The 23,762-nt window shown below is 41.8% G+C and overlaps 1 protein-coding gene across 2 annotated transcripts in view; it reads right to left on the reverse strand.

The window, feature by feature from the left end:
- znf592 (zinc finger protein 592) overlaps nt 1-6,013 on the reverse strand; it is a 151,354-nt gene extending 145,341 nt beyond the window's left edge. For both annotated transcript variants that reach the window (XM_041178615.1, XM_041178614.1), the window contains exon 1: nt 5,919-6,013. The gene's annotated coding sequence lies outside the window, so the exon portion shown is untranslated. The remainder of the gene's footprint in view (nt 1-5,918) is intronic.
- Nucleotides 6,014-23,762: the final 17,749 nt, after the last annotated feature.

Below are 23,762 nucleotides of genomic sequence, written 5' to 3' on the forward strand. Positions count from 1 at the left end.
AGGAACGCAACCACAACTTTAAGTGAGGATACATGAAGAACAGGACTTGAGTGAGGTGAAGTTTCACCTGCATCCGCAGAATCATAGGTCAGCACCAGTTAGCACCTCCTGGAGAAGAAGCAAAAAATAAAATCCCTAGCTGAGGATTCAGGATTTCTGAAAGACTGGCTGACTTCAAAACAAACAGAAACGAAAAAGAGAATGGGATTTAGTACAGTATGTATTTGAAAAAGTGGGCTAAAAAGGATTGCAATAAAGGTAGAACAATAGCTAGGTAGGAGGGCATTACATGTAATTGATGATAATTACAAATAAGAGCAGCCATGACAGTTGGAACTCATGCACAATAAAACCAGGCCAAAAGCAATTCTTAAGCCACCAAGACAACACTAACTGCAATTTAACCTATTAATGGAAGTACAGCACAATTGGATTGAAGGATCTTGGTCAAATAAACCCTCCGCATACCAGCTCTCAGTTCTCTAGAAAGGCTTTCGGCGCAAAGGAATCTTCACTAAGCTATAAACACAACCAAATACATACTGTCAATGCTGATTAGGGGACTGCATCTGAAACTCAGCTAGTGTCTCCACAGATTCTGACAGACCTGCTGAGTTTCCAACGTGCTCTATTGTTTGATATTTCCAGAATCAGCAGCCTTCTGCTTTTTGTGGATAATGGGGCATCACATTTCACCCCCCCCCACCCACTTGTGTACAATAGACAGAGCTAAGCAATCCCAAAACCAATTGGTCTGATAAAAGCTCTGCAGTCCTGCCACATCCAGCCTTGAATGGTGGTGGACAATTACACAGCTAACCAGAGGAGGAGACACGACAAATATCTCCATCCTCAATGATGAAGGGAGCCTGGCATGGCAGCACAAAAGACAAAGTTTAAGCATTTGCAACCATCTTCAACCTCAAGTGCCAAGGGGGTGTGCCATCTTAGCCTCCTCTTGACCTTCCCAGCATCACAGGTGCCAGTCTATAGCTGATTAAATTCATTCTATGCAATAACCAGAAATGGCTGAAGGCACCGGATATAACAAAGCTACGGGCCCTGAAAATATCCCAGCCACAATACTGAAGATTTGTGCTCCAGAACTAGCCATGCTAGCCGTTTCAGTACAGCTGTTCCAGTATAGCTACAACACCGGCATCTACCCAACAATGTGGAAGATTGCCCAGGTATGTCCTGTAACAAGAAAAAACAGGACAAATCCAAACTGCCCAACTAGCACATCACCAATCCACTCTCGGCGGAAGGTGTCACGACAGTGAAGTGGCACCTTGAGCATGAACCTGTTCAATAATCAGTTTGGGTTTTGCCAAAACCTCACAGCTCCAAAATTCATTATAAACTTTGGCCCAAACATTGACAAAAGAGCTGAATTCCAGGTAAGATGATGGTGATTTCCCCTGGCATCAAGGCAGTATTTGATCAAGTGTGACATCAATGAGCCTTTTTAAACTGAAGAAAATGGGAATCGCGTGCAAAATTCTCTTCATTGGAATCAAACCTAAGGAAGATGCTTGTGGTTATTGGATGGCGATCATCTCAGCCCTGGGACATCACAGCAGGAGTTCCTCAGGATAGCACCCTCGGTCCATCCATCTTCAACCACTTCATCAATGACCCATCTCTCCATCATAGGTCAGAAGAGGGATGGTCACTGATGATTGCACAGTGCTCAGTACCATTTGCAACTCCTCAGATATTGAAGCTGTACATGTCCACGAGCAGCAAGGCCTATATAGCATTCAGACTTGGACTGATAAGTACCAACTAACATTCGTGCCACACAAGGGCCAGGCAACTTACACCACTTGGACTGCAGCAGCTCAAGAATGTGACTCACCACCCCTACCTTCTCAATGGCAACAAAGCTGGCCTTGCCAGCAATGCTCACATCCATAAATGAATAAAAAAATGAACCTTTTTCCAATTAATCAGAAAATGTAAATCTACATGGGATTGCATGGGGTATACACCAAACAAACAGGCCATTCGGCCCAACCAGTCCATGGCCATGTTTATGCTCCACTTAAGCTGTGATCTTTTCTCATCTAAATCTTACCATCGTAGACCGTTATTCCTTTCTCCCTCAAATGCTTGCCTGGCTTCCCCCTTCCTTTACTATTCATTTCAACCACTGCCTGTGATAGTGAGTTCCACATTCTTACCACTCTTTGGGTGAAGAGGTTTCTTCTGAATAACCTACAGGATTTCTTGGTGACTATTCTTTACAGATGGCCTCTAGTTATGCTCTTCCTCACAAGGGGAAACTTGCTCCCTGTATCTACTCTAACAAAGTCTTTCATTATTTTAAAGGCCTCTTTTAGTTCAATCCTCAGCCTTCTTTTTTCAAGAGAGAACTGACCCAGCCTGTCAATCCTTCTGTAAGTGTGGTTTAAACAATATTTAATACAGGTTTAGCATAACCTCCCTACTTTTCAATTCTATCCATCGAGAGATAAAACTTAGTGGTTGGTTTGCCTTTTTAAAATGGTCTTGCAAACATGTGGCACAACTTTTAGTGATTAGTGTACTTGTACTTTGAGATCCCTTTGTTCCTCTATGCCACCTAGACTTGCACCTTACAAGTAATGTGACTTTCTTACTTTTTCCATCAAAATCTATGACCTCACATTTATCTCTGTTGAACTTCATTTGCTAATTATTTGCCAATTCTGTAAGCTTATTAACGTCCTCCTGTAATTTGTTACCATCCTCCTCAGTATTGACTATGTCCCCACCACACCCTCCCTTGCTCAGTATTGACTGTCGCCCCCCCACCCCCCCAACACCCTCCCTCGTTCAGTATTGACTAACCCCCGCTCAGTATTGACTGTCCCCTGACACCCTCCTCTGCTCAGTATTGACTGTCCCCGACACCCTCCCCTGCTCAGTATTGACTATGCCCCCCACAACACCCTGTATTGACTAAGCCACCCCCGCTCAGTATTGACTAAGCCACCCCTGCTCAGTATTGACTATGCTCTGCCACACCCTCCCCCTGCTCAGCACTGACTATGCCCCCCACACCTTCCCCACTCAGTATTGACTATCTTACCCACTCAGTATTTACTAAACTCCCTCGCCCCTTCCCCTGCTCAGTATTGACTATCCCCTTCACCTGCTCAGTATTGACTATCCTCCCCCATGCCCTCCCTCGCTCAGTGTTGAGTATTCCCTTTACACCCTCCCCTGCTCAGTATTGACTGTCACCCCCACACCCTCTCCCACTCAGTAGACTATCCCCCTCACCCCCTCTCCTGCTCAGTATTGCCCATCCCGCTCCCCTGCTCAATATTGACTATCCTCCCCCCTGCTCAATATTGACTATCCCCATGCCCTCCCTCGCTCAGTGTTGATTATTCCCTTCAGACCCTCCCATGCTCAGTACTGACTGTCGCCCCCACACCCTCCCCCGTTCTATATTGACTATGTCACCCCACACCTTCCCCAGTATTGACTATGTCCCCCCACACCCTCCCTAGCTCAGTATTGACTATGCCCCCCAACACCCTCCCCTGCTCAATATTAACTGTCACCCCACACCCTCCCCAGTATTGACTATGCCCTCCCAGACCCTTCCCTACTCAGTATTGACTGTGCTCCCCCACACTCTGTATTGACTATGCCAACCCTGACACCCTCTCACTAATAATGATATATTCATTATTATATTTCTCATTCTAAGGTGTTCTTACATTTTTCTCTTTTAGTAGGGAATCCATTATTTGTGCTACAATTAACGTTACCTGACTAGTCTATTTCTGCCTCCATCTTAAAAATAGGAATTAGATTAGCTACCTGCCAGTCCTCTAGAAAAAGGTGTCATGCCAATGAATATTAAACATGAGTAGTAATGGCTCTGCTATCTCTTCCCTAGATTCTTTTAGAATATATGTATGTAAGCCATCCGGATCAGGAGCTTTGTCCTCGGAGTTTGTTTAGCTTATTTAATACATCCACTTTATCTCATTATTCAGATCACCATTCAATGTTATATTTGCCTGTTCTAACTCCCTGGTAAACACCAAAAAGAAACCCAAAGCAAAATAATTTAGTATTTCTGCCATCTTTCTATCGTTAGTGGTATTATCCTGTTCCATACCTTTATGGTCCTATTCCCATTACAGACTTCCTTTATTAATTGATATGCCTGTAAAATATTTTACTGTTTCGATTTGTGTTCCTTGATAAATTTCATTGTTCCACTTTGCCTAATTTTTTAAAACTTCTCTCCTAATCTCTTTGTATTCTCTCTTTTCATACACTCCTCTGCTGTCTGTGCACTTAATGCTTGCCTCTTCCCTAGCCCTTAATTGTTCCATTATGTCTTTGTTCATCCATGGAGTCCCAGTCGTGTTTAGTTTTAGTCTTTCCTTTAGTGGAAAGATATTTTCCCAGCCCCCTAAATACCATTTTAAATATTTCCCATTGTTCTTTTACACGGTGTTTGCCAATATAGTTGCCCATTTCATTTTTCCAAGTTCTATTCTCAGCTTCTCAAAATCACCTTTGCTCTAATCTATTAACTTGGTTTTTGACATTTATATCATTCTCCATCATCTTAAAGCATATATGTTATGGTCACTAGTGCCTACTGATATTCCCTACTTTTACTTATTTTATCTGCTCCAGTTCATTCCCCATTACTAGATCCAATAGCAAATCTCCCCTTACATGTAAGGTTCGAAAGGAGTCCAATGCACACATTGTAGAAACAGCGTTCCCTTATCCCCTTTACCTACCTCTTCTGTCCAATATCAGTTGAAATCCCCCATGATTATTCTTTTCTTACTCAATTCTCTAATTTGTCTGTATATTTCTTCCTCCATCTCCCTTCCAATATTTGGTGATCTGCAAGTTTATACCTATTAGCATGGATGATCCATTATTATTTTTATATGTTCATATGGATTCTATTTTTGTCCTGCTGATGGCTGTGTCTCTTTTTTCTACTGCCAGTGTTATCCTGATTAAGTAATCTGACAAGAAACTATTGCTACTCAGAGCTATTTCAATTCTGTGCAGAATGAAAACTATTAAAGCCTTACACAGCAGAAGCAAAATCCGTAAGATTGATCTCATGACTGGTATCAAAGTATTTTGACATGGGTAAATGCCAAGTAATTGTTGAGAAACTGGAGGCAAATATGTATTAAATGCCAGTTAACAGTACTATGGACATCCACAAGCAGCCCAGGTTAAAAGCTAACCTTTTACATCCAGCCTAGAAAGTGATAAAGTAGGAACACTGATGTAACTGTAAGTTGCACATGAATATAACAGATATCACATCATGATAAACAAACACAGTTCTACTAGGAACATCAGGTGCAGAGTACATTATACCCTCTTACAGGAGAAAAATATTTGAAAAATTCAAACTCAGTTTTAATTAGCACTTACAAACCTTTTAGGACACCTCCATGACAAATACAAATAATCATAATAATTTCACCCATGACTAGGGAGGATGGGCAGGGAGGGGTAGATGTAAAAAGGCCACAAAATTAGTATTAGAGTACATAATGATCTGGAACCTTCAGAAATCAATAATGGAGTCAATGTGGTTTAAGGTAGAGAGGCAGCCACGAAAGCTGACTGACAGGCTGACACTCTCAAACTTGCTCAGCCACAGAAAGATGTCCCCCAGCTTCCACAAAAAAACAAGGTTAGAGGCACAGAGAGGCCTGTGAAAGGGAGGGAGACAGAAACACAGGCAGAGGTGGGGGTGGGTTGTGACCCGAGCCGAGTGCAAGGCCCCATTGTTTGCCCGCTGGAGTAGCCACAGACCCTTCATTCTCACTCCCGGGAGGGGGCTGCTGACACGACAGCTCACACTCGCTGCCTCACACACCCACACACAATTGAACACACTCGCCCACCCGCTCGCCAGTTACCATTTAGCTCCCGTCTCTCGGCCGTGGGACCGCTGGGTCACGTGGCTCCATCCGCACCAGCATTCCAAGCTGCCGTCCCGGCGCCGAACGGTCGGTCGCCCGGTCGTGCGCGCTCCTAGAACGCACGTACGGGCGTACGTGAGTGCTCACGCGGCGGACGTGCTCCCTTTGTGCCCGAACCTACTACGCTCGCGCGTGAGGGCGCGCGCGCCCCCGCCGCGGCCGAGCCGAGTCCGTCACTCACCCGCACGAGCCCCAAAGGGCGCCTGCGCAGCAGGGAGAGGGGGCGGGGTTGGGAGAGGGCGCGCACTGGGCGGGAAACAGACGTCCGTCCGGCGGAGCAGGTTAGTCAGCTGAGGGGTGGAGAGCGGGAGCGGGGGCAGGGAGGAGGGATGGCTAATTTCTATTTAATTATAGGGAGACAGTCAGGTTAAATCATGACTGGGGGACTATTCTGAAGCTGCTCAGGGGAGTGAAGCAGCGACAGTTCCTCACAGATGGTTGCTACTGTTTAAAAATGCGTGAAGACTCGTCAGTTTGGATCATTTATTCATATATAAATGTGTAATATGTACGTGTGTGGGACTGTTTAATGTTTCGGTTTTACCCTGCTGCTCCGAATAGATGTGTTGACATTCACACAGTGAATAGTACAGCAGAGGAGGCCATTCGACCCCGTGCTGTCTCTTTCCAAGAGCAGTGCGTTTGTCCCGCTCCTTTCCCTCACACCTACATTGCCATATCCCTACTTTTAAAAAAATCTCTTTCAAGTATTTATCCAGCTCCCTGTTGTAAGTTACCATTGAACCTGCCTGCATCGCCCTAGCAGCAGGCACTGCATTCCAAATCCTAACCACTCGCTTCATTTAGAGGGAAACAAAACCTTGTCGTTGCATCTGGTTCTTTAGCCAATGCCCTTAAATCTGTATTCCACTTTGAAATGTATAAATATGGCCTGTTGGTGCCAGTTTTGATGTACGTCTTCAGTCCTCTGTAAAATTGCTGTTTCCATGTGGTTACTGGTGAGGGTAAGGTCCGCTTTTGGAAAAAGGAATATTCACAAAAAATTATTTCAATTAAAAGATAGGCAAGGTACCTGACCAGAAGTTGTTTTCAGCAGACTGTAAGGGTAAACTTTGTAATTATTTTGATATCAGTTGGATTATCCTGCAAGCTCTGCCCCTGTGAATGTTCATTTGACGAGAGAGAGAGAGAGAGAGATAGCCTTAATTACAATTTGAGCTAGCATGAAGATGGACTGGACATGATCGAAATGGACACCTATCAGTTGTGAGGAACTGGGGAATTTAAAGAATAAATGTATCAAATCCCAACATAATAATTCACATTAGTATTCTGGATTGATTTTAAATCATTTGATAAAACAGACTCAAATACTACATGTAGTCTGAGCAAAGACATAGAACCATAGAAAAAAAAAACATGTACAAGAACAGGTGTGCAATAATGTGACAAGGTAGATCAAAATGCAAATTAATTAAAAACAAAGGATGAGCTTTATTTGAATCTTCAACAACTATATAATAACAGGAAACAACAGAAAGATATTTTTCCAATGGCAAGTTTACAAAAACTACATTGTAATATGCCCCCAGGCAGAATTTAATCTGGGCAACAGCAATCTTGCCCACCAGCTGGAAAGCTGACAAAAATCTTGCATTGCCTCCATTGGGAAAGGCCCACAGTATTAAGTGCCTATCAGACACTTAGGTGGCACTGACGAGCCTTCCCTGGGATTAAGCACCATGGGGGGTGGAAATCCCGACTGTGGACAGCTGTTGACCACAGGCTGATAGCGCTCCGTTGCAGGCAGCACCCTCAGGAAACACCACCGCCGGGACTGGTGGTAGCTGCTGACAATGCACCCAGCAGAGGCCAGATCAATGAAGGTGTGAAAGTGGGATGAGTGAAGGAAGGCGGGGATGGGGGAAAGTTGTTAGAGGCAAGGGCAAGGGTGTGGCTTTCAGTGCTTCCTCCACTCCACCCCCTTCCAGATGCTTGGTCCCTTGATCAGGCATTGAAGTGCCTAACAACGAGGCTCTCCCCCCCCCCCACCATGAGCCTGCAACCAAACCTAATGGGATTTGCCCTGCAGTCTTTCCCTGTGGTAACTCTGCCGCCTGCTGTTGGGTGAATACCAGTGGTGGCAGGCTGCGGCCCTTAAATGGACATTAATTGCCCACTTGAGGGCTTCAATAAGTGTCTTGTGGGAAGGCCTTCCACGAGCCTTCCCATCCCAAACTTAAACAGGCAGAGGCGGGAAGGTGGCGGGATCCCCAACCGGCACCCTCCTGTCCAATTGCCCATTGTAATCATCTGAATGGAAATACTACCACAAGGATGACCAGACACTGTACTTCAAAAGGGAAATAAACAGGAAGTTAGGAATTCACTTTTACTTCCGGCCAATCCTGATAACGGTCGTTATGTGCCATGGTTTTGCTACTCCTGTATCTTGCCAGTCCTTTTTTCACATCTTTTTTCAGAGTTATTGGCTACACTCTGGTCACAATTTTATTCCGATCAGGTTGTTTGTTTAAACTGTCTTCTAATGAGTTACCTTAATTGCACTGAAGTTCATTTTTAAATGCTATTTTTAAATACCAAATGTTGGTGTCCATCTTTGCAAATGAGAGTGTAATTGAAACATCATGATAGAGAATATTGCTTCTCTGTGCACAATATCCTCTCAGTTATATGTTTTGTCAAATGATAAAACAATTCTAATGTCTTTTACTCTAACATTCATTTCAGGTCAATTTTAAACTTAACCAGTAAAATCTCTCCTGTATTGAAAAAATACTCCTAAACAGTGATTGTTTTATGAAATATGAGCTGGTCAGTCACACTTCATGCCAGCAGCTTAAATGCATCAGATAGAAATAATTGATGACTGTCTCCATTATATTGATATACACTGGATACAGGGCCAACTTAAGCTTTATGCCAGGCTTGTGAATCTGTTATTCTTTGTCTCTAAAATAAAATTAAGTATTCATGATAGATTTAAGCAGTTACTAATTTAAGTGTGAAATTTAGCTGAAAAAGATTAATAATGCATTCTCTATTTATTTTTGAAATACAAAGAAGCTCCATAATTCTGGATGGAGAAACACAGCCTTTCACTTGCCTGGTAGCATTCTATTCATGCACACTTGCATACTCAGACTGGCATGTCCATTCAGAGGACAGTGATAATTTTGGCACAGCCGTGAACTTCAAGCCCAAGCTTGGAAAAGGAACTGCGGTCTACAACTGAAAACATTAATGAAGGCACTTATAGATACAAAAGATGATGTAGAGGTTAGTTCATCATGTGGACCTCATTAATGTAAAACAAAAATATCTGGAAAAACTCAGCAAGTCTGACAGCATCTGGGGAGAGGGATACAGGTGAGATTTCGAGTCCGTATGACCCTTCATCAGAACTAAAAAATATAGAAATGAGATTAAATATAAACTGGTAGAGGGGGTTGGGACAGGAGGAGCTCGATAGGGGGCCAGTGATAGGCGGAGGCCAGGAAGAGACTGCCAAAGCTGTCATAGACAAAGGGACAAAGGGGTGTTGATGGTGGTGATATTATCTGAAGGATGTGCTAATGGGGACATTAAGAGTAGCAAACAGGACAAGCTAGTGGCAGATGGCCCTAGTGGGCACGGGGTGGGGGGAAGGGATTGAAATGGGCTAAAAGATGGAGATGAAACAATAGATCGAAATAAATTTAAAAATAGGTGGGAAAAGAAAAATATATTTGTAAAAAAATTATAAATTATTGGAAAAAGGGGGATCAGAAAGGGGGTGGGGATGGAGGAGAGAGTTCATGATCTGAAATTATTGACTCAATATTAGGTCTGGAAGACTGTAAAGTGCCTAGTCAGAAGACGAGGTACTGTTCCAGTTTGCGTTGAGCTTCACTGGAACATTGCAGCAGGCCAAGGACGGACATGTGGGCATGAGAGCAGGGTGGTTGAAATGGCAAATGACAGGGAGGTCTGGGTCATGCTTGCAGACAGACCGAAGGTGTTCTGCAAAGCGGTCACCCAGTCTACATTTGGTCTCTTCACTTCACTGCTTCACCTGAAAGGAGTGTTTGAGCCCTTGGGCGGTGAGGAGGGGGGAAGTAAAGGGGCAGGTGTTGCACCTTCTGCGGTTGCATGGGAAGGTGCCGTGGGAGGGGGTTGAGGTGTAGGGAGTGATGGAGGAGTGGACCAAGGTGTTCCGGAGGGAACGATCCCTGCAGAAAGCCGCCGGGGATTGGGGGGGGGGTGGTGAAGGGAAGATGTGTTTGGTGGTGGAATCATGCTGAAAATGGCGGAGGATGATCCTTTGATCATTAATGTAATCCAGGTCAGACTCCCACCTGAACTCTCAAGGAGTGGTGAGTGGATGAGGAAATGGTTTCTGGCAGTTAGCTAACTTAGGTGGGAAGACAGTTGGCAGAGGACCATGGTGGGGTTGGGGGAGAGCCAGAAATAAATAAAAACTATAATTGCAATTATATTGCATTAAATGAAAATTTACCAATTTGCACTGGGTTTCTGAACCCAAGCCATTGATATAAGTTGGAAACAGAAGTGTTCCCAATAATGAACCTTGGAGCTCCTGACTCAGTCCGCATCCCCAGCACTCCCCATCCTGACGTTGCTCCATTGACCAGCAATTGTTCTTTTTTTAACCTCCATATTCAAATTTTGCCCTCCGTTTCCACGGCTTTGAACATAGTAACTTCTCGTGGAACTTTAAAAAATAGCTTTTGATGTTTAAATACACAATGCCATAGGGTTTCCCAGTCAACTTGTGTTGTCACTTCCTCAAATAAATCAAAGAGGCTGATCTTGCAGAATTTTCCTCTTCTGTTCTTGAATGGTTTGTTGCTGTGCAGATAATCAATTCTACTCCTGATAATCGATTCCATTATTTTACATGAAATTGAACTAAGACTTGTTGTTGCCCGCTTTGTTAGCATTTTTGAATATGGGTACCACATTTGCTTGTTTGCAATCTACCTGCTCAAGGTCTGCAATAGCTTGATGGATAGTGCTCTTTCCTGAATCAGGATGTCATGAATTCAAGACCAGATCCAGATCTTGAGCACACAAATCTAAGTTGACACTCCAGTGCAGTGCTGAGGGAGTGCTGCAATCTTGGAGGAGCTAACAAACGTTATACCAAGACCCTGGCTGCCCTCTCAAGCGGACATAAAAGATCCCATGGTACTACTTGAAGATAAGAAAAGGAGATTTTGTGTCCTGGCACATATTTATCCCTCAACAACCATCACTAACAAAAAAAAATCTGGTCATTATCACTTTGCATTTTGTGGGAACTTGCTCTGTTTTTATTCAGTCATGAGATGTTGTGCAATCATCAGCGAACATCCCCACTTCTGACCTTATGATGGAAGGAATGTCACTGATGAAGCAGCTGAAGATGGTTGGGCTGAGGACACTACCCTGAGGAACTCCTGCAGTGATGTCCCAGAGCTGAGATGACTGACCTCCAACAATCACAACCACCTTCCTTTGTGCTAGGTATGACTCCAGCAAGGAGAGTTTTCCCCTGATTCCCACTGACCCCAGTTTTGCTAGGGCTCTTTGATGCCACACTCTGTGAAATGTGGTCTTGATGTCAAGGGCAGTCACTCTCACCTCACCTCACCTCAGGAGTTCAGCTCTTTTGTCTAGATTTGAACCAAGGCTGTGACGAGGTCAGGGGAGTTGAGTGGCACTGGCAGAACCCAAACTGGGCGTCAGTGAGCAGGTTATTGCTCAGCAAGTACCACTTGGTAGCACTGTTGATGACCCCGTCCGTTACTTTACTGATGAGCGAGAGTAGACTGATGGGCGGTAGTTGGCCAGGTTGGATTTGTCCTGCTTTTTGTGCACAGGGTATACCTGGGCAATTTTCCACGTAGCCAGGTGGATACCAGTATTGTAGCTGTACTGGAACAGCTTGGCTAGGGGCACAGAAAGTTCTGGGGCACATGCCTTCAGTAGTATTACCGGAATATTGTCAGGGCCCATAGCCTTTGCAGCATCCAGTGCCTTCAGCTGTTTCTTGATATTACGTGGAGTGAATCAAATTGGCTGAAAATTGGCATCTGTGATGCTGGGGACCTCCAGAGGAGGCCAAGATGGATCATCTACTTCTGGCTGAAGATTGTAGCAAATGCTATCAAAAGATAAGTGGGAATTTGCTCTGTTCTTTTTACTCATTCACAAGATGTTGGCTTTGCTGGCAGCATTTATTCCCACCTGTATTCGACCTTCCAAAATGCATTACCTCGCATTTGTCCGGATTAAACTCCATCTGTCATTTCTCCACCCAAGTCTCCAACCGATCTATATCCCGTTGTATCCTTTGACAATCCTCTTCACTATCTGCAACTCCTCCAACCTTCGTGTTGTCTGCTACTAATTAGCCCGGTTACATTTTCCTCCAAATCATTTACATATACTACAAACAGCAAAGGTCCCAGCACTGATCCCTGTGGAACACCACTAGTCACAACTCTCCATTCAGAAAATTACCCTTCCACTGCTACCCTCTGTCTTCTATGACCAAGCCAGTTCTGTATCCATCTTGCCAGCTCACCTCTGATCCCGTGCGACTTTACCTTCTGTACCAGTCTGCCATGAGGGACCTTGTCAAAGGCCTTACTGAAATCCATGTAGATAACATCCACTGCCCTTCCATCATCGATCATCTTTGTCATTTCTTCAAAAAACTCGATCAAGTTAGTGAGACACGACCACCCCTTCACAAAACTATGCTGCCTCTCACTAATACGCCCATTTGCTTCCAAATAGTAGTAAATCCTGTCACGAAGAATCTTCTCCAATAATTTCCCTACCACTGATGTAAGGCTCACCGGTCTGTAATTTCCTGGATTATCCCTGCTACCCTTTTTAAACAATGGAACAACATTGGCCATTCTCCAGTCCTCTGGGACCTCACCCGTAGCCAGTGAGGATACAAAGATTTCTGTCAAGGCCCCAGCAATCTCCTCCTTTGCCTCCCTCAGTACTCTGGGGTAGATCCCATCTGGCCCTGGGGGCTTATCCACCTTAATATTCTTCAAGATGTCTAACACCTCTTTTTTGATCTCAACATGATCCAGGCTATCTACGCACTCTTCTCCAGACAAATCGACCACTAAGTCCTTCTCTTTGGTGAATACTGATGAGAATTACTCACTTAGTATCTCTCCCATTTCTTCTGGCTCCACACACAGATTCCCACCTCTGTCCCTGAGTGGGCCTACCCTTTCCCTGGCTACCCTCTTGCTTTTTACATATGTGTAAAAGGCCTTGGGATTTTCCTTAATCCTGGTTACCAGTGACTTTTCATGACCCCTTTTAGCCCTCCTGACTCCTTGCTTAAATTTCTTCTTACTTTCTTTATATTCTCCATGGGCTTAGGTTAAAATTGTCTCTGCCCCCTCCCTTATTCAGTCTTGTTTGCAATCACATTGCACATCATGTGAGGCTTGTGTTTCATTTTCTCAAATTAACGCTTAATCAGAATGCTATCAGTAAGAAGCAAACAAAAGTGAGAAGGTCATTTGAAACCTGCATCAAGGAACAGCTAAATATATATGCAAACAGTGAATCAAGGATAAACCCTGAGTGCAATCAGTCAAAATATTATTTGAAAATCTATTCTACTCTTATATGAACACAGCTGAGGAACTTGGAAATAAGATTTATAATTTCAATTAAACTGGCTTATACAATAGCATTATCTATGTTGGAATGTACAAGGAATCATTTTCCATTTAAGGCTTGTGCCTCTGGCTGAAGGTGAGCATTTGTGGTTATATTCTTCCCACAGCCTATCATCCCATCAGTTGAAGAGACTTAACTGCAACTCTCATCAAGCACCAGTGCCTATAATTCCCAGCATGTATTACATGTCTGCACATGTATGATTTCCAACAGCTAAACTGTGAAGTTCAACTTGAAGCACTAAGGCTAGAACAGTAATTGTGAATAGGATTTTTAAATTACTATAGAACAAGCCCTAAAATGCACATTGAAATGTTTTAAGGCAATGTTTTGATGGTATAACTATTGTCAATAGCTGCTCTTTATTGCAAACAAAACTGAATAAGGGAGGGGACAGAGACAATTTGAACCTAACTCGTCTACAAAAAAACTGATCGGATCAGGAATAATGCTGGTTTTCTGCTTGGTGAGTTGGGTAAAGTTGTGTATGTGAACAACGGGAAAAGAAATAGGAAATGAGAATGTTTGTTTGTGAGAGTAAAAGAAAGAAAACCTAACAAGTGAGTAAAATGTCTGTACATGGCAAGAGCATATACAGGGAAGAAGGTTGGCACTGTGTTTACAGTGGGCCCCCACTTTAGTGCTGCAATTTTCCCCTAGCACTACTTAACCTCGAGTTCTACTGCAATCCTTTCTAATCTTGCCAACCCTAAGGCTGGCTGTAAAATTTTATGACATGTCACTCTAATGCTGTCAAACCTCAGGATCCATCCCTCAGTCAGTGCTACCAAGTTCAAGATTACCCCTATGCTGGTAAACGCCAGGACTTTTATAACACGCCCACAACTGTGTTATTCATCTTGAGGAATCTAGCTGATTTTAGCTGGGAAGCGGCAAATGCTACAATTGCCTTCAGTGACTCAAGACTAGTAAGGAGAGAGATAGTGCTCAGGTTTCTGTTATCCAGAGCACCAGGTGGAAAATATATGTGTGTGGGTGTTGGGTGGTACAGGCTGTGTTGCCTCCTGCAGCTGAATAGCTTGCATCGGTTTCCAAATAAAGATAAATAAAAGCTGAACTGTTATTGTTTTGGTATGAATTGTGCTCAGCAAAGGAGGGGAGTTGAAAGTAAAATAAAATGGCCTGGATGGATGGATCTTAATTATGGTGGGTGAGTGGCATTAGCCAAGTTGTACTTGTCTTATCCATATTTAATGTTCTGATAATATGGTGGAGCAGTTAAAATATGAGAAAGAACTGAGAACGATGTGTTGAGGCCAAAGGTCTACTGGCTGGACCATATTATCCAGATTAAACATGAAACAAATCAGCAGTACATTTCAGACCATGAATGCTAATCTATTATTAATCTTTAAAGACTTAACCTGAGTTCAGTCAGATGGGAACAAATAAAGTAAGTAATATTTTCTTTGTTTTTCAAGTGAGAGTGCAAATTGGCCTTTGAGTGAGGAGATGGTTTGCCCATTTTGAGAGTTTAATTTGCAATGGAACTTTACTTATATTTGAATAAGATTGGACTAATGCCGCATCTACTGGGAAACTTAAGATTAGACCTGTCAATTTGAAACTAGTGTGCTTTCCTCGTTTTCCCCAGACAGGCGAGTCCGGTATTACTACTGAGTCATAATATTCTCCCACCTTGAACCACTCGCTTATTTTTCTGGTTTCAGTAATTGCTGCTTAGGCTTTGAAGGGTGAAACTTCTCCATTGCTACAGATGTGCTAAAGCAGGAGGCTGGAAACATGTTTAAAGCATTTTGTGAGGGTATGCTGGCTTTAGTATCTCACTATGAGCCCAAGCCAAAAGCTGCACTTTCAAAAGCTGATCAAATTGACTGTAAACATTTAATGAAGTGTCTGTATAGTAATTGATAGTGCCTGAATCTACTATAAATGCATGTTTGGAGTACATGGATCTTGCCAGGCATTAATTGAAAACAGTGCAGTAAATCAGGAGGAGACCCTCCAAGTTCTGTGATTTGGGCACATAAGCTTGTGAATGTTGATCATGCACCAAGGTTTTATCGTTAACTTTCCAGTGAATTTGTGGCCCGTAAATAAAACTGACATCATTCTTCAGTGTAGTTTTAAAAAAAATAACAACTGATAAATGAACTAATCAAGTCCTAATAGTACAGATTATCAGCATTGTTCTTGGGATGTGGATGTTATTGGTAAGCACACCATTTATTGTCCATCCTTAACTGCCCTTGAGAAAGTGGTGGTGAGCCGCCCTCTTGAACTGCTGCAGTCCATGTGGTAGTGTTCTGATACAGCTGAGTGACTTGCTAGGCCATTTCAGAGAGCAATTAAGAGTCAACCACATTGCTGTGGGTTTGGAATCACATGTAGACAAGACCAAACCAGATAAGGACAGAAAATTTCCTTCCTTGAAGGGCATTAGGTGAACCAGATTGTTTTTTTAATAATCCGGTAGCTCATGATTATTATTAATGAGACTAGCATTTTGAGTATTGCTAATGAAAGAGACATGCTGTTGAAACTTTTCTTCCTGCACTCATCAGGACAGTTGCAAGAATACCAAATTTTAAAGGGAACAGCCATTTATCCTGTATGAGAAAAGAGTGCTGGTTGGTTGGCAAATGGACTGATTGGCCGAGGCATTGCCATGGAGAATGCACCAGGGAATAGTTATCCCCCAAGTTTTTGTTTAAATTCAAAAAAGGTAAGTCAACTCTGATTTGTCAAAGTGTTGCCATGGGGAATGCATCAAGTAACCATTGTCACCCATGCTTTTCTTTAATTGAAAAATGTGCAATGCCTAAACTTATTCTTTGTGTTTGCAGAGAACAGGGCTGTTATATGAATATTGCTTGCTATATATCACACAAAATCATGAATGGGCCTAAGGCTGTCACTTTTAGTCCTGAACAGTGCCCAGCCTGTTTCAAATTACCCTGGAAATGTAAGGTATCTCAAAAATTTGAACAACAGGTGAAGCTAGCTGTTTCATGCTGCCACTATACAGAAGCACCATGAGTGGTATTGTCCATTAACGGGTTGCTGCTGTCAAGCCAACAGTCTACCACACTAATGAGTAATGTGGTATATAAATTTCAGTGCCAGTGCAACGCCAGGTATGTAAGCTGTACATCTCAAAAACTGATGGATTATATCAAACAGCATGCCCCTTCGGCTGTTCACAACAGGTAGATTACTGACCGTACTCAACCAGTTCTTGCTTGTAAAACTCAGAGCATAGTGACCAACATTAAGTGTGATTCTCTGATAGAACAGCACTTACTAACAATCTCAAGTGTGCCAAGAATTACACTAACAACCAATTTAAGATTACCAGTTGGGCTCGCAATATGGTCACTTACGCTTGCTAGAAGCTACATATATTCATATGCAGGGCCCTGTCTTCTATAAATACAGTATGTCCAGGTATTCCGCCTTTTTCAATTAAAAGCATGGGGGTCAATGGTTCCCTGGTGCATTCTCCATGGCAATGTCTTGACCAATCAGAATCCACTTGCCAACCAATCAGCAGCCTTTTCTCATGCAGTATAAATTATTGTTCCCTTTGAAATTTGGTATTCTTACATCTGTCCTGATGAGTACAAGATGAAAAACTATAACAGCACATCTCTTTTTTCAGCAATACTCAAGTTCTGTGCTACCAAGCGACTAGCATTTTATTCTACATTTATTAATTAGTTGCATTTGAATTCCACCAGCTTGCACGGTGGGATTTGAACTCATCTCTCCAGAGCATAAACCCTGGTCTCCAGATTATTACTTCAGTAACACTACCACTATGCTACTATCTCCCTGAATGCCTGCGATGTCATAATAGTCCATTGCTAAAGCCATGAAGGCTCTAGTTTTCAACTGGTTCTAACTGCTATATACTAACAGCAGTACAACTGACCATTTCTGTTTCTCTGTTTCACTCTGCACAGATGCTGCCAGATGTGCTGAGTTTTCCAGCATTTTCTGTTTCTAAGTACAGGGAAGGCAGTGTTTAAATTTTAAAATTTGTTAAAAGTCACAAAACGGAGTTAACTTTTCAGGTCTGTGATCTTGCATCAAAACCAATCACAGAAAAGACTGGAAACATGATAGACATCGACATAGTAGAAGCACTCCAGAGAGAAATAGAATGTAGAACTGAATAAAGCTGAGACTGATGCTCTCTTCACGCTGCATATTTGGGGCTGTTGCCATGCTGATATTTTTAACACTGGTGCCAAAAGGCATAAAGCTGCCAGTGTGGAATAGTTGTAAAGCACAAAAGCAAAAATACATAAAATGTCAATGCTGTTAATAATTAACTCTATACTGGTAAAAAAGTTAAAAACAGTAATAAAATTGGGTTGAATACTGATTTAAAAAATAAGATTGATAATTGTTATTTATTAAAATATTGTCTAAAAATAAGTTAAGGTTGCTTAGTTGCATAAAGTGTCAGAAAAAGGGTAAAAATCGTGGAACTCCCTTCCTAACAGCACTGTAGATGTACATACACCACATGGACTACAGTGGCTCAAGAAGGCAGCTCACCACTACCTTTTCAAGGACAATTAGGGATTGGCAATAAATGCTGGCCCAGCCAGCGACACCCACATCCCATGAATGAATAGAAAAAATGCTAGTGGTGGAAGGGTGAAAGTTTTGCTATTCCAAATAAAAACCAAAACAGCAATGACATGCATTTTTGTTCTTGCTTTATTTCTCACAGTTTTTGTATTGATGGTTAATTATGCATTTTAAGCTACAGCTTGGGACTGTGGACTTAGGAATTAAACTTTACGAAATATAACTTTCTAAGCCTTTGTTCAACGTTGAATTGTTTGCATTTTCTGGTTCTACGAAATAGACATTTAATATGTTACTGTCACTTTTATAATAACATGCATTACTGTCACTTCTAGTGATACTTTGAGAATCGAGTTTCTGTCATATTCCACCTTGAAAGTTGCATTTCACCAGTTGGCTTTGCTTCCTTATCACTTGTCCTGAGAATGTGGGTGATGCTAGCAAGGCCTGGGAAAGTACTAGTGATTGCTTTTACAGTTGAGTGGCTTGTTAGACCATTTCAAAGGTCATTCAGAGTCAACCAAGTAGTGTTTGACTGGAGCCACAGGGAGATGAAACCAGGAAGGGATGAAAGGTTCCCCTCCACGTAGGACATTAATGATCTATTTGGATTTTATGATCACCTAGCAGCTTTAAAAAAAAAATTCTGTTTTCTAGTGCCACCTGCTATTTGCCTGATTTATTGAATTGAGTTTCATAAGTTGCCGAGGTAAAAATGTTGATTTACCTGCAAGGAACAAGTTGGTCAGAAAGTCATGGAGAACTTGCTATTTGGGATTTCTGCACAGGCTGTGGAGCTTTAATTCTCAGAATGTCAGAAACTGATTAGTTTCCCCACCCAAAGGCCAACCCGACTAACAGGCTGGGCCTCCAGTAAGGCAGGATGGGGGAGGGGAAGGGGAGGGGTGGGTCAGCAAATGATGCATGATTTTGCTTCTGAGAGCTCTAACATCCTCACTGGAACCATTTCAACCTGACAATAGTAAAGCTACACCCAAGATACTATGTTTATACTAAAAGCTATTCAGAAAAAAAAACTAATCTTTAAAAAATGACCAAACTTCCCCAGTGGTGTGACTGCATTGGTGAGCAACAGCATCAACTTATATTTATATAGTACGTTTAACATAATGAAATGTCCCAAGGCACCTCACAGGAGCATTATAAAACAAAGTATGACATTCAGCCACAAGGAGATATTAGGTCAGATGACCAAAATCTTAGTTAACTTTAAAGGAGGAAAGCAAGGTAGAGAGGTTTAAGGAAGGGTTTCCAGGGCTTGGAGCCCAGGCAACTGAAGGAAAGAAAATAATGGGTATGGAAAATCAGAGCGATTTGGGAGTCCTGGTTGACAGTAAGGTGCAGCTATCGCAACAATGCTTGGTTGACATTAAATAAAACAAATCAGTTTTTTGGGAACTATTCAGTGATCACTGAAATATTGAGGTAACTCAGCCAGTTCATAAATCATTGGCGTGACTGCATTTGGAATACTGTACACTGTTCTAGTCACCGCCCTACTGAAAGGATGTTGCAGCTAGTGAAAGGATACAGAAAAAAACAACCATTATGGGGATTATGATGAGTGATTATGTAAATTGGACATGTTCTCATGAGAAAAGTGAAATCTGAGAGGTGACTTAATAGCTGTTTTTAGGATTCTAAAGATAATGTGGACCATGACAAGCAATTTTATCTTGATGCAACATTGGACCCAGCCTGCACTTGAAGGGGGGTAAATTCAAAACTCATCAGCGGAAACATTATTATTGCAGTGAGTGAGTCATAAATCTATGGAACAGATTCCCCAGGGGTTTGGAGGAAGCAGATAGTGTTGTTATATTCAAATGCAAATTAGATAGATTTCTTTCAGAAAATAATAGTTGGGATGCAGTATTTGAGTAATTTCAGACATGACATATGGCAAGTGTAGCATACTTGGAGGGAAGAGGTGATTTTGGACCTATGGTTCCCAAATCTTTCCACCACTGGGGGTTTTCCTCGCCTCATGTCTGGGACTGTTGTAGCCAAATTGATAGAGATTGATTGCTATAATTAATCAACAACTGACTATAGAGGTAACAGATGTAATATAACAAACCAGCATCAGAGTTCAAAGTAATAGCCTGCTCCAAGTTATTATATCACATGATTACCAGGATTGTAGAAGGCAAACTAGATGGAGCAATTTTTATTTCTTACCTACCCAAAAGACACAAGATAGTCCAGAAAAATATAAATAGATACCATATACATTTTTAGATAGAGAGTAAGGAAACTAGCAGACTGTCTTTTTATTCAGCATATACAACACATAAAAGATGATCTAAACTATTTCAATGACATGAATTATAATGAGCTTCTTAAATTGTTTTATAGAGGAAGCTTATTTTAAGAGTTATGGTAATGTATTCCAAGGGAAAACACTATTGGATCAAGTAATGAAGACTTAATAAAAATGCTTTTTATTTCAAGTGTTTGAGATTCAAAGTCAGTGCATTTCTTGTTCCTTTTTGACACTAATGAACGTTACAGAGTTCCTCAGACATTTTCATGCTCTGTATAGTACATTAGAAATATGATCTAGATCTATACTGTTTGGAGGCAGCCAACCAATACAATATGCTATTGTTTCATAGAATGTATTACTTGCAAAACTCCTTAATGATCATTTCAGATTCTGATAACTATTGGGTTTTAAGGAGTATGAGAGCATATAAGCATAAATTCAATGGTGAGCTTACTGTGGCTTATGAGTGCTGGAAGTCTGATACTTACACACTCTAGGAGCAACTTACAAACTTCCTGAAGGGTGTTGAAATAGCTAAGAACTTGAAAGAGAGTTACAAATCTTAGTACACTAAACGTTCAACATTTCCAACCAACATAGAGCGGCAATCAACAAATTTTGTTGAATTTAATAACCAAAAACGTTGAACACAAGTCAAAGAAATCTGTTTGAAATGTCATACTGCACCTCGAGTCCCCTGGTCGCTGAGAAACAATGGAGACAAATGCTTGAAGGGAGCAAAGAAGTAAACCATGAGGCTGAGCTCTATTGAAAAAAATGTGAGACTTAATAAGACAGTTATGTTTTAATTTATTTCCTGTAATTTACTTTAAGAAATAATGTTCTGAGAAATGGTTGGTGATCTTACTAATTCTGCCTGGAGACAGGCCCATGTGACCTGTAACCAAATCTATTGAAAATCAATAGTTTGACAGTTTTCACACCTTGATGCAGAAGAGGGGCAGCTTCCCCCATAAAGCAATTACCTCAGTTTTTCGAGACACAGATACTAACCGACCTGGAGGCATAGGGAGGGTGAGACAGATAGAAACTGTTGCTGGGAAGAGCAGAGAAAAATATTGTTTCTTGGTGTTAAGCCACCAAGCAGGATGCTGGTGAGAACAGGTTCTTTGTTCAAAGAGACAAAACTTGTGGAGATATAAGGAACAAGGAGTCGCTGGAGTGGGTCTTGCTGCTGGAAGTTGGTTTGGGGACACTCAGAAGTCTGATTGGAACGATTTTCAAAGGACAATGGAAGACTCGACCTGGCATGGCAGGGAGAAGGGAGCCTGCTGAAAAGCCAGAAATAGCTTGAAACTTAATCTTCAAAGCTACATATCTGCTGGAAGTGTGGCACAAAGTAAAAATGTGTCATGAAGAATATTTTGGTTGTGTTAGTTAATGGAGAAGTACCTTTTCTTTAGTTTGGTGTATTAATTGCCTAATTAAGTTAAGTAATGTTTAGTATATGTTAATTTTATTTTGTTTATTACTATAAATGTCCTAATACAAGAAATCTTGTCCTGTGATTCTTTCTGTCATTCACCTTGCTTGGTCTCTATGGGAAACATAATATTAGTGCCATGATAAGACTTGCGTGAAAAGATTAGAGATAGTATGATTCTTCAGCCTGGAAACAATGCATTTGAGAAGTATTTAAGTTAAGTCTGGATACTATTTTAGAGGGGGCACAGTTTCAGACCACTAGAAGGTAACTTCAGAACGAATGTTATGAGGTTCTTCCTCATGCAGAGTGATGAAGAGTTGAACTGGACTTCCTCATGCAGAGTGGTGGAGGTGAAAATCTTGGAATCATTTAGGATACAATTGCATTCTTTAGAGGGAGGAGCATAGTGTTGTTCTGGAAGGATGAATTAAAATGGCAGCATAGCCTTCCTCATTCAGAGATTTCTTTGGATCTTATGATCCTTTGAAGCTATGGGCTCTTCTGCGCCATGTTAACATCAAATACTCCAACAACAAATGCCACTTTATGCTACTTCTAGTCCTATAAATGGAAAATGATGCTGAAGTAGCAGGACCAAGGGGGAATTACAGCTAGAAGCTCAACAGGGATCAAAGGAGGAGATAGTGGGGACAGCACGGAGTGAGTGAAATGTTAAATCTAAATTAAATATACTTATTTTCATGTATTAATATTAAATGATAAAACTTCAGGGAAGACTATAAACTTAACTGAAGCACACTGAAATCACCAGATCTGGAAGATAGAGCAGGAGCACCATCTAGTAATGGGAGGATCGGAAGGTAAGTGTAATGGTAAGTCGACATACTTAATAACAGCAACAACTTGCATTTATATAGTGCCTTTAACACAACAAAATGCTCCAAGGTGCTTCACAGGAGCATTGTTAGACACAGTGTGATAACAAATGACATAAGATATTAGGACAGGTGATCAAAAACTTGGTTAAAAAGGTAGGCTTTCTGGAGTGTCTTAAAGAAGGATATAGGTGGAGAGGTTTAGGAAAAAGAATTCCAGAGTTTAGGGCCTAGACAGCTGAAGGCATGGTAGTTGATGAAAATTAGGGAGATCTTGGAGGACTGAAGGCCAAAGGAGGATTTTTAAAAATTCATTCATGGGATGTGAGCATTGCTGGCTATACAAGCAATTTTGCCCATCCCTAATTGCCCTTGAGAAGGTGAGCTGCCTTCTTGAACCACTGCATTCCATATGGTGTAGATACACCCACAATGCTGTGTAACACCAGAACTGAATGCAGTATGTCAGTTGAGGCTGAATTAGTGTTTTATGCAGGTTTAACATAACTTCCTTGCTGTTGTACTCTACGCCCCCTTTAATAAAGCCTCGGATTCTGTATGCTTTATTAACCACACTCTAATCCTGTCCTACTACTTTCAATGACTTATGCATATACTCCCACATCCCATGCTCCTGCACACCTTTTAGAATTTGTTTTATAACTTTTAATCTTCTGCTCCACTGGCAGTGGGAATCCTGGTGGGTAGGGCACTTAATATGGCGTCAGGCAAAAAAAATCAGTTTCCCGACAGCAGGAACAAATGTTGGAATTTTGTTCTCCCGACTTTCAAAGCAGGTTAAAGATGGGTAGAGCTTCCTGACCAGCAATGTCAGGAGCCCCATTTGCATGCATTAGTATGTCATGAATGCTCATTTAAGTCTACCTCGCCAGAATGGTGTTTCTCCTCCAAATTCCCCTCCAGCAGCTAACTGGATT

The sequence above is a fragment of the Carcharodon carcharias genome, chromosome 32 (genome assembly GCF_017639515.1).
Source record: "Carcharodon carcharias isolate sCarCar2 chromosome 32, sCarCar2.pri, whole genome shotgun sequence".
In the NCBI taxonomy this organism is placed as follows: domain Eukaryota; kingdom Metazoa; phylum Chordata; class Chondrichthyes; order Lamniformes; family Lamnidae; genus Carcharodon; species Carcharodon carcharias.